Genomic DNA, 12316 nt, shown 5'->3' on the forward strand with positions numbered 1-12316 from the left:
CTATACTACAAAGCTACAGTAATAAAAACAGTATAGTACTGGCACAAAAACACACATCCAAATCAAAGAAACTGAATAGAGAGCCCAGGAATAAACCTACACAAAGGAACCAAGAACGCACAGGGGAGAAAAGATAGTCTGTTCAATAAGTGGTATTGGGAAAACAATTCCATATAAAAGAATAAAATTAGAATATTTTCTCACAGCTTACAAAAAATAAATTCAAAATGGATTAAAAGTCGTAAATGTATGACCTGAAACCATGAAACTCCTAGAAGAAAACACAGGTTAAATATTTCTTGAATATGGAGATATTATTTGGATCTGTCTCCTCAAGCAAAAGAAACAAAACAACAAAAGCAAAACAACAATAAGAACAATGAGAACTAAATAAATTAAAAGTTTTTTGCACACCAAAGGAAACAGACAGAAAGATGAAAAGACGACTTACTGACCAGGAGAAAATATCTGCAAATGATATGACTAAAGGAAATCAATCCTGAATATTCACTGGAAGGACTGATGCTGAACTGAAACTCCAGTACTTTGACCACCTGATGTGAAGGGCTGACTCATCAGAAAAGACCCTGATGCTGGGGAAGATTGAAGGCAGGAGGAGAATGGGACAACAGAGGACAAGATGGTTGAATGGCATCATCAACTCAATGGACATAAGTTGGGCAAGCTCCAGGAGTTGGTGATGGACAGGGAAGCCTGGCATGCTACAGTCCATGGGGTCACAAAGAATCAGACATAACTGAGCAAATGAACTGAACTGATGACTAATAAGGGCTTTGTAGCCAAAATATATAAACAGCTCATACAGCTCAATATCAAAAAGGAAACAAACAACTCAATTTAAAAAAAAATGGGCAAAAAACTTCAATGGACAGATGGCCAACAGGCACAGGAAAAGATGCCAAACATCACAAATTATCAGTGAAATGCAAATCAAAACCACAGTCAGAGATATCACCTCATACCTGTCAGAATGGTTGTCACAAAAAAAATCTACAAATAACAAATATTGGTGAAGATTTGGAGAAAAGGGAACTCCTCCATACTGTTGATGGGAATGCAAATAGGTACAGCCACTACAGGAAAAAAGTAAGGAGGTTCCTCAAAAGACTTAAAACTATCATATGATGCAGCAATTTCACTCCTAAAAAACAGCAATTTGAAAAAATACATGCACTATAATGTTCATAGCAACATTATTTACAATAGCCAAGATATGGAAGCAACTTAACATGTATCAACAGACAGATGGATAAAAAGATGCGGGATGTATGTGTGTACAAAATGGAATATTACTTAGCCACTAAAAGGGCTTCGCTGGTGGCTCAGACAGTCAGAATCTGTCTGCAATGCAGGAGACACAGGTGTGATCCCTGGCTTGGAAAGATCCCCATGGAAAAAGGAATGGCTACCCATTGCCTGGAGAATTCCATGGACAGAGGAGCCTGACAGGCTACAGTCCATGGGGTCACAAATAGTCGGACAGGACTGAGCAACTAACATTTTCACAGCCATTGAAAAGAATGGAATTTTGCCATCTGCAACAAAGTGAATAGATCTAAAGACTATTATGCTCAGCAAAGTAATTCAGAGAAAGACAAGTATTCTATGTTACCCCATACATGTGGAATCTGGAAAAAAAAAACAAATGAATATAACAAAATGAACATACTCACAGATATACAGAACAAAGTACTGGCTACCAGTGAGGAGAGGGAAATAGGGAGGGGTAATACAGGGATAGGTGTTTGGGAGATACAATATGTATAAAATGAATAAGTGATGAAGACATACTGTACAGCACAAAGAAAAATACCCATTATTTTGTAAAAATACACTATTTTGTATTTTAGGTGTAGAATAATCTATAAAAATATTGAATCATTATACTGTACAGGAAACTGTACAGTTTCAGGAAACTAATATGATATGGTAAATCAATTAAACATCAATTAAAAAAAATTAAAAAGCAGATACAAAACCCAACAACAACAAATGCATTTAAGGAATGTTTTTTGTTGCTTTTATTTACAGTATTCAATTGCTGTTGCATCTACACAGTTAAATCAGTTGCCTAATGTGGCATTATAAAACCACAGAAAAGTTTATATTATATAAATAATATATAACCCATTTTGTCATATTTTTAACAGTCACATTAAATAGGAAATACATTTTCCTGAAATATGGAAAATTTTAGTGACCTGACCAAAGACACTAAGCGACTGTTGAGTTGAAACAGGATACCAAACAAAGGTCTGGCCTGCTTCTCTCTTTTCAGGGCGACAGGCTGAAAGCAGTGATGATAAGGCATTCCCAGCCCAATCTATGAATGCGTGAAGTAAAACATGTTCTTCTGGCGCCACAAGCCTTTTAAGGCAGTTTTATCCACACTCAGATGAACAACAAAGGGAACGTGGGTTCTAGTCTCAGGAGAGCCATGTTTTCCAATGTTTCTATTAGAAATACACTCTGCCTTCAACTCCCCATAGCAACATTATTATGAACATGATTTTATGTGGATAAATTACTACTATATTTCAGCCACACACTGGTTTAAATAGGCTTTTGTGAGCTGCACTGCAGATATCGTCACCCCATACACTGGTGCTACTATAGAAAAATGAATTTTGACTCCAAGCTAAAAATTTTAAAAAGACATTTCATTGACATGGAAAATATACACTAGTAAAGTCCTTTTAATTCCTCATGCTTGAAAATTTGACCATGACAGTTTTGGAGTAGAAATGGGGATTTTCTTCTCATAAGTGTCACATACACATATTTATCTTCATAATTTATCTATTAAAATATTTTCACAATCCATTAGATTGAGACATAAAATAGCTAATATTTGAATTACAAAAATGGCTATTTTATATAGTATAATTTCATATACAGATATGAACCAGTCCCACTCTCCAATCATTAATGCAAACCTATGCTCTATTTCCCATAACATACAAGAAACACTCAGTTATATATTATTTCGAACATTTTAATTATTTTTCATTTTCATTCAATCATTATTTATTCATTATTCCCTTTGTGCCAAGCACATTCTTTTTTTCTGTTTAATAAAAGTAAAATATATTTATAACAGATGTGTTAAATACAGAAATATAATAAAAATCATCAATATTTCAGAAATGCTACTGATAATTTTGCAGTTTTTCTGATTTTAGAAATATATGTTTAAAGGAAACCCTTACACATTGTTATTGGGAATGTGGTTTGGTATAGTCATGATGGAGTACAGTACAGAGGTTCCTTAAAATACTAAAAATAGGGCTTCCATATGACCCTGCAATCCCACTCCTGGGCATATACTCAGAGAAAATCATGTTCCAAAAGGAAGCATGCATCTCAACTCCATTGCAGCATTGTTTACAATAGCCAAGATAAGAAAGTAGCCTAAATGTCCATTGACAGAGGACAAAGAAGATGTGGAACATATATACAATGGGATGCGTGCTCATTTGCTCAATCATGTCTGGCTATTAGCAACCCTATAGACTGTAGCCTCCCACCTTCTCTCCATGGCATTTTCTAGGCAAGAATACTGGAGTGGGTTTCCATTTCCTTCTCCAGGGGATCTTCCTGTCCCAGGGATCAAACTTGCGTCTCCTGCATTGCAGACAGATTCTTTACCACTGAGCCTCTTGGGAAGCCCACACAATAGGGGCTGCCGCTGCCGCTGCTGTTTAGTCATTAAGTTGTGTCCAACAACTCATGACCCCATGGACTGCAGCCCGTTAGGCTTCTCTATCCATGGGATTTCCCAGGCAAGAATATTGGAGTGGATTGCCATTTCATTCTCCAGGGGATCGTCCCTAACCAGGGATTGAACCTGTGTCTCCTGCTTGGCAGGCAGATTCTTTACCACTGAGCCACCTGAAAATCCCCACACAATGGGATATTAGTCATTAAAAATAATGAAATAATGTCCTTTGCAGCCACATGGATGGATGTAGAGATTATCATACTGAGTGAAGTCAGACAGAGAAAGACAAAAGTCATATGATATCCCTTATTTGTGGAGTCTAAAAAGAAATGGTACAAATAAACTTATTCACAAAACAGAAACAGACTCACAGACTTAGAGAAAAAGCTTATGGTTATTGGAGTTTGGGAGGGTGGAAGAAGAGATAGGGAGTTTGAGATCAACATGTGCACATTTTTGTATTTAAAATGGATAACCAACAAGGGTCAGTGGTCATATATGGATGTGACAGTTGGACTGTGAAAAAAGCTGAGCACCGAAAAATTGATGCTTTTGAACTGTGGTGTTGGAGAAGACTCTTGAGAGTCCCTTGGACTGCAAGGAGATCCAACCAGTCCATCCTAAAGGAGATCAGTCCTGGGTGTTCATTGGAAGGACTGATGCTGAAGCTGAAACTCCGATACTTTGGCCACCTCATGCAAAGAGTTGACTCATTGGAAAAGACCCTGATGCTGGGAAGGATTGGGGGCGGGAGGAAAAGGGGACGACAGAGGATGAGATGGCTGGATGGCATCACCGACTAGTGGACATGAGTTTGAGTAAACTCCAGGAGTTGGCGATGGACAGCGAGGCCTGGCATGCTGCGATTCATGGGGTCGCAAAGAGTCAGACACGACTGAGCGACTGAACCGAACTGAACTGAGCTGAACTGAGTGAACCAACAAGGTCCTACTGTATAACACAGGGGGCTTTGCTCAAAGTTATGTGGCAGTCTGGATGGGAGGAGAATGGATACATATTGCTCTGCTGTGTGCCTGAAACTATCATGTTGTTAATCAGCTATACTCCAATATAGAATAAAAAGTTAAAAAATAAATATATGTGCTTAAAAATGGGATCACAATATATATTCAGTTTTAACTTTTAAATATTTATATTATAACTCCCTTGTGTCATGAACTGCTCTTAGCATACAGACATGTCAATGACTGACAGTCTCCCATGGTGTGTTTACACCAATTCTACACAATTCTACTCCAGCTTTTGGATAGCTGGCTGTTTCTAATTTCTCTCTGCAACATGATGAAATGAGTGCTCTTGCAAATAAACATTGCATGCATCTCTAATTCAATCTGAAAGAAAATATTTCCTTAGAAATGGACTTTCTGGGTTAAAGAGTACATCTATCTTTTTTTTTTTTTTTCCATTTGAAATGTCTTTTATTTTTAAAAGGGCATATTCATTGCAAAACCCCTAAATAATGCAGAGGCACATGACTACGGGAGAACAGTCAGAGAGCTGCAAAACTGCAATATTGCTGGCTTTGAAGATAGAGGAAAGGCCATCAGCCAAAGAATGTGGGCAGCTCTGGAAGCTGGAAAAGACAAGGTAACAGATTTCCCCCCTAGCAGCTCCAGAATGGAACCAGGCCCTGCTGACCTTTTGCATTTTAGCCCTGGTAACCCATTTTGGACCACTGACTGTAGACGGTAAATTTACACTGCTTGGTTACTAAGCTTGTGGTATTTTGTTATGGCACAATAATTCGTAGCAAATTTGTGAATAACAGATTTGTTTATCCACTTACTTTTTTAATAGGTATTTGTGTTTTTTCTTAGTTCAGTGTTTTATAAAGATAGTTACTATTAACGTTAGTATACAACTCGTTATTTCTCTTGATTGAATTCATGGAGCTGGAATCACCCATTTCTGTGGTAATTTTGTAAATAATTCTTACTAAAGAATGTACAAAACCTGCAGCATTTGATTACATGATCCCTACAAAGTAAACAAGAGCTCCAACTGCTGCCCATCTTCACTAATACCTGGTCTTATCAGACTTGAAATTTCAGTCATTTAATGAGTGTGAAGTGTTATCACAGTTTTTTAAGCAGATTAATAAGATATAATTCACATACCATAAATCTAACTCACTTAAAAGGCATAATGACAGTTTTGAGCATATTCAAAAGATGTGCAAACATCACTACAATTAATTTAGAACATTTGCATCACTCCAAATAGAAACTCTAAACCTAATAGCACTTACTCCCGTTATTGCCCCAAATTCTCTACTCTCAACCACCATCCACACATAGACAATCAGTCACCTATTTTCTATTTTACAGATTTGTTTATTCTGGATGTTTCATATAACTGGAATCATATACAATGTGATCTTTTGTTATGTATTTATTTCACTGAAATAGTAATTTCAATTCTTATCCACATTCTAGCATGTATCATTATTCTTTTTTATTGCTAACATTCCATTGAATAAAACGCCTTACTTAACTTACCCATTCATCTGTTGAGAATTATTTCAAAATTTTTCCATTATGAATAATGCTGCTATTAACATTTGTGTACAAGTTCTTGTTGAGAAGTATGTTTTCTTTAATCCTGGATATATGCTAGGAGTGGAATTTCTAGGTCATACGGTAACTCCAAATTGTTGTAAAAAGTGGATGCATCATTCCACATCCCTACCAGTAATGAGTGAAGGTTCCAGTTTCTCTAAATCCTTATCAATACTTGCTATTGTGTGTGCATGTGTTTTAATGATAGCCATTCTAGTTGGGTATGAAGTACTATCACTCTGTGATTTGGTTTACATTAATCTATTCATTAATAATGCTGATACATATTTACATGTGTCAATTTTCCATGTTTACCTTTTTTGGGGAAATTTCTTTTTCAATCATTTGCTCATTTTTCAGTTGGTTTATTTATATCATTATAGTTATTTATTTATTCTGGCTACAGGTTCCTTGTCATATATATTATTTGCAAACGTTCTCTACCATTTATTATGCTGTGTTTTCATTTTCTTCACTGTGTCCTTTGAAATGCAGAAGTTTTTAGTTATGCTGAAATCAAAATTTTATCTTCTCTTTTGTTGCTTGTGCTTTTCATTACTATTAGTTTGGTGGTAAGTTTTAAAGTCAGGAAATGTGAGTGCCCCAGACTTGCTGTTTGTTTTTAAGACTGTTTTCGCTATTTTTCATCATTTGAATTTTCATATGAATTTTAGGCTCATATTGTCAATTCAGCAAAAGAAATCAGATGGTATTTGATAATGATTGTCTTGAATCTAGAGAATAATTTAGGCACTACTGCTATTGAAACAATACTGTCTTCTGACAGATGTACATGTAATATCTTTCCATATGTTTAAATCTTCCTTAATATCACTGACAGTTTTTTTTGTCTTCAACATCCAAATCATGTACTTTTTTGCTTAATTTATTTCTAAATATTTTATTTTTCCTGCTATTATAGATGGAGTTGATTTCCTAATTTCGTTTTTGGATTACTCATCACTAGTACATAGAAACGCAATTGATTTCTGTGCTCTCCCCTGTACTCTAAAAGCCTGCTGAACTCGTTTACTAGTCCTAATAGTTTTATTGAATTCTTTAACATTTTCCATATACAAGATCATGTCATCTGCAAATAGAGCTTTATTCCTTCTTTCTTTCCCAACATTGATGCCTTTTATTTATTTTACTTGCCTAACTGTCGGGGCTAGAACTTTAGTACGATGCTAAATAAAAGTAGTGAGAGTCGGCACCATTGTCTTTTCTTAAACTTGAAGGTGAATCACTCAGGATTCACCATTAATTATGATGCCAGTTGTGGATTTTTCATAGATGCCCTATATCCAATTGAGGAAGTTTCTTTGTATTCCTAGTTTTTTAGTGTTTTTATACTGAAATAGTGTTGGACTCTTTTTAAATACTTTTTCTGCATTTGCTGATATGATCATGTGGTTTTTGTCCTTTATTCTATCAATATCGAGTATTACTCTATTTCCAAATGTTAAACCAACAACACATTTATAGGATAAAATACACTTAGTCATAGTATACAATCTTTTAAACATAATGCTGTAGGTGATTTGCTGTTTTTGTTGAAGAAAATCGCATCTAGATTCACAAGGGTGTTGATGTGTGATTTTTCTTTCCTGTTCTATATTTGTCTGATTCTGGTATCAGAGTAACACTGGCTTCACAGGATGAGTTGGTGCTTCTCCTCCCCCTCTTGGCGTTTCCTTCTCCTTTTATAGAAGAGTTTGTTATGGACTGGTGTTCATTTTTCTTTAAATGTTAAATGGAATTCACCAGTGAAGCCTCTCATACTGGCTCTTCTTGGTGGGGAATTCCTTAATCACGATTTCAATATTTTCACTTCTTTTAAATCTATTCAGATTTTTTAGTTTTTTATAGAGTCAGAATACCAAATTCTCTGCCCTTTCAGGAATTTGTCCATTTCATCTGAGCCATCTACTTTATTGGTGTACAACTACTCACAGCAGTCCTTTAAAATCCTTCTTGTTTTGTGACATTAGTAGCAATGTCCTCTCTTGTTTTAGGAATTTGAATCTTCCCTATATATACATTTTTTTTCAGTCTGGACAATAATTTATTGATTCTATTTATCTTTGCAGGAGCTATTTTTGGTTTTGTTCATTTCTTTCTATTGCTTTTCTAGTATCTATTTCCTGTATTTCTACCCTAACTTAAAAGTTATTTCCTTTTTGCTCATTGCTTTTGTTTTAGTTTCACTTTTCTTTTTTTTCTAGTTTCTTAAGGTAAAAGGTAAGGTTATTGGTTTGAAATTGCTCTTCTTTTCAAACATGTTTAAACATGTAAGATGCTTATATATAAGATATAAATGTTCCTCTAAGCTTTTCTCTATCTATATCCTACAGTTTTGATATATTTCACATTTGTTTTCACTCATTTCACAGTGTTTTCTAAATATCTTTTTTTTTTTTTTAATTTAGGAATATGTTGTGAAATTTCCATTTTTTTGGCAATTTCCCATTATTTCTTCTGCTTTTGATTTCTAATTAATTCTGTCATCTTTAGAGACATACTTTTCTGATTTCAATCACTTTGGATTTATTGAGACTTGGTTTATGACCAAGAAAATGATCTCTCCTGGAAAGAGTTCCAAACATTCCCTCTTTTAAAGAAGACTATGACTGTCTTGCTTTGGGGTGAAGCATTCTATCAATGTCTGTTAATGCTGCAAAGTTTATTATAACTTGTTTATCTTCTGTCTGGTTATAAGTAGTAATGAAAGTAGGGTTTTAAGGACTTGAACTATATTGTTGAGTGCTGTATTTCTTTCTAGATCTGTCAGTTTTTCTTCATGTATGTTTTGGGAGCTGTTTTCAGGTGGATGTATGTATATCTAGTGGGTTAACCCTTATGCCATTATAAAATAAATGTCCCTTTTTATCTCTAGTAATAACACTTTTAAAAATGTCTGTTTTATAAGATACTAGCATAGCCACTTGAACTTTGAAATGGTTGCTATTTGCAATATATTTCCCCACCTTTTTCTTTTCAAACTTCTTGTGTCTTTTAATCTAAAATGTATCTCTAGTAGACAAAATATAATTGGATCTTGCTTTTCTATCCTGTCTGTCAGTCTCTGTCTTTGATTACACTATTTAATCTTTTCACATTTCATGTTATTATTGATATCACTGAATTTATCTCTGTTATTTGCCTTTCTGTTTTTTCTATGCATTGTATCATTTTGTTCCTTGGTTCCTCTTTTATTGTTTTCTTTTGCATTGAAGGAATATTTCATAATTAAATATTTTAATTTTTCATGCTTTTCTCCAATATTTTTTGTATTAATTTCTTAGTGAGTTCTCTAGAGCATATATTTATCTCATCAGAACCCACTTCAAATTTATAATAGATTAATTCCAATGAGCTATAGAAATGGTAGTCCTTTATACTTCTGTTTCCCCTTCCCCCTTTTTTATTCAGTTATATACACTGCATGTATATGTGTTACAAGTCCAACAATATACTGCTATAATTATTACCTTATGTAATCTTATATCTTTTTAAAAAGCTGAGAGAGAATAATATTCATTCCCTTATTCTAATGCAGCTTTGTACCCACCCACTTCCTTTGTGCTGTTATATAATTATATACACTTTATATTATGCAATAGCTTTTTAATCAGTTGACATAAAAGGCAAAGAAAGATGCAATTATACTGTCTTTTAAAAGCACCTACTAAGTACCTTTACCAGTGCTTCTATTTTTTCATGTGGATTTAATTACTTTATGGTATCACTTGCTTTCAGCCTAAAGAAGTTCCTTTAATGTTTAATAAAGTATTTCTCCTAGAAACAAATGCCTCCCCCACTCCCTACCCTCTCTCTCCTCTTTCTCTCTCTCTCTTACACACACACACCCACACAAACACAATCCAGGAATGTCTTTTTATTTTTCCCTTCATTTCTAAATATTGAATATTTTATTTGAGAGGATTTCAGATTCATATGTAATTGTAAGAAGTGAGGCAATAATCTATTGTATGCCCATTATTTAGTTTCCCCCAATGGCTAGAATTTGCAAAAACTATAGTATAACATCAAAACTAACTATTGAAAATGATACAGTCAAGATACAGAAAAATTATTTAACCATAAATTTTGCTCATGTCCTTACATAGCCACTCAACCCCATCTCCTCTTTAACCCCTTTCAAACACTGACCTATAATCTGGTTCTATCATTTTATAATTTCAAGCACGTTATATAAATAGGTGCTTTACCGTTAGTGCAGTGGTAAAGTACGCTTGAGATTACAGGAGATGCAAGATACACAGGTTCAATACCTGGGTTGGAAAGATCCCCTGGAAAAGGAAATGGTAACCTGCTCCTGTATTCTCGCCCAGAAAATTCTATGGACAGAGGAGCCTGGTAGGCTACATTCTGTGGAGTTGCAAAGAATTGGACACGACTGAGTGATTGAGCACACACATATACACAGATAAATACAGTCACACAGTATGTAATCTTTTGAGAACATTGAGATTGGCCATTATTCCTCAATAAAATTTTCTGGAGGTTATAGGTTGTTTTCTATATTCACAGTCATTTCTTTTCACTTTATACTCTGTATTGCATGGTGGTGGTATTTTAGTTGCTCAGTTGTGTCCAACTCTTCTGACTACATAGACTGTTGCCCACCAGGTTCCTCTGTCCAAGGAATTTTCCAGGCAAGAGTACTGGAGTGGCCAGACACAGCAATCTAAACAAGATGAAAAGGCAAAGAAATACCCAACAGGTAAAGGAACATGAAAAATGCCCACCAAGTCAAACAAAAGAGGAGGAGATAGGGAATCTACCTGAAAAAGAATTTAGAATAATGATAATAAAAATGATCCAAAATCTTGAAAACAAAATGGAGTTACAGATAAATAGCCTGGAAACAAAGATTGAAAAGATTCAAGAACTGTTTAATAAAGACCTAGAAGAAATAAAAAAGAGTCAATTAAAAAATGAATAATGCAATGAATGAGATCAAAAACACTTTGGAGGGAACCAAGAGTAGAATAACGGAGGCAGAAGATAGGATAAGTGAGATAGAAGATAAAATGGTGGAAATAAATGAGCAGAGTAGGAAAAAAGAAAAAAAGGCATAAAAAAAATGAGGGACAACCTCAGGGACCTCTGCGGACACTGTGAAACCCCCAACATTCGAATACATAGGAGTCCCAGAAGAAGAAGACAAAAAGAAAGGCCATGAGAAAAATACTCGAGGAGATTAGCTGAAAACTTCCCTAAAATGAAGGAAAATAGCCCACTCAAGTCCAGAAACCCAGAGTCCCAAACAGGATAAACCCAAGGCGAAACACCCCAAGACACATATTAATCAAACTAACAAAGATCAAACACAAAGAACAAATATTAAAAGCAGCAAGGGAAAAAACAACAAATAACACACAAAGGGATTCCCATAAGGATAACAGCTGATCTATCAATAGAAACCCTCCAGGCCAGAAGGGAATGGCAGGACGTCCTGAAAGTAATGAAAGAGAATAACCTACAACCTAGATTACTGTATCCAGCAAGGATCTCATTCAGATATGAAGGAGAATTTAAAAGCTTTACAGATAAGCAAAAGCTGAGAGAATTCAGCATCACCAAACCAGCTCTTCAACAAATGCTAAAGGATCTTCTCTAGACAGGAAATGCAGAAAGGTTGTATAAACGTGAACCCAAAACAACAAAGTAAATGGCAACGGGACCACACCTATCAATAATTACCTTAAATGTAAATGGGTTGAATGCCCCAACCAAAAGACAAAGATTGGCTGAAAAGATACAAAAACAAGACCCCCATATATGCTGTCTACAAGAGACCCACCTCAAAACAAGAGACACATACAGACTAAAAGTGAAGGGCTGGAAAAAAATATTTCATGCAAACGGAGACCAAAAGAAAGCAGGAGTCGCAATACTCATATCAGATTAAATAGACTTTCAAATAAAGGATGTGAAAAGACACAAAGAAGGACACTACATAATGATT

This window comes from Cervus canadensis, chromosome 14 (assembly GCF_019320065.1).
Source record: "Cervus canadensis isolate Bull #8, Minnesota chromosome 14, ASM1932006v1, whole genome shotgun sequence".
Classification (NCBI taxonomy): Eukaryota; Metazoa; Chordata; class Mammalia; order Artiodactyla; family Cervidae; genus Cervus; species Cervus canadensis.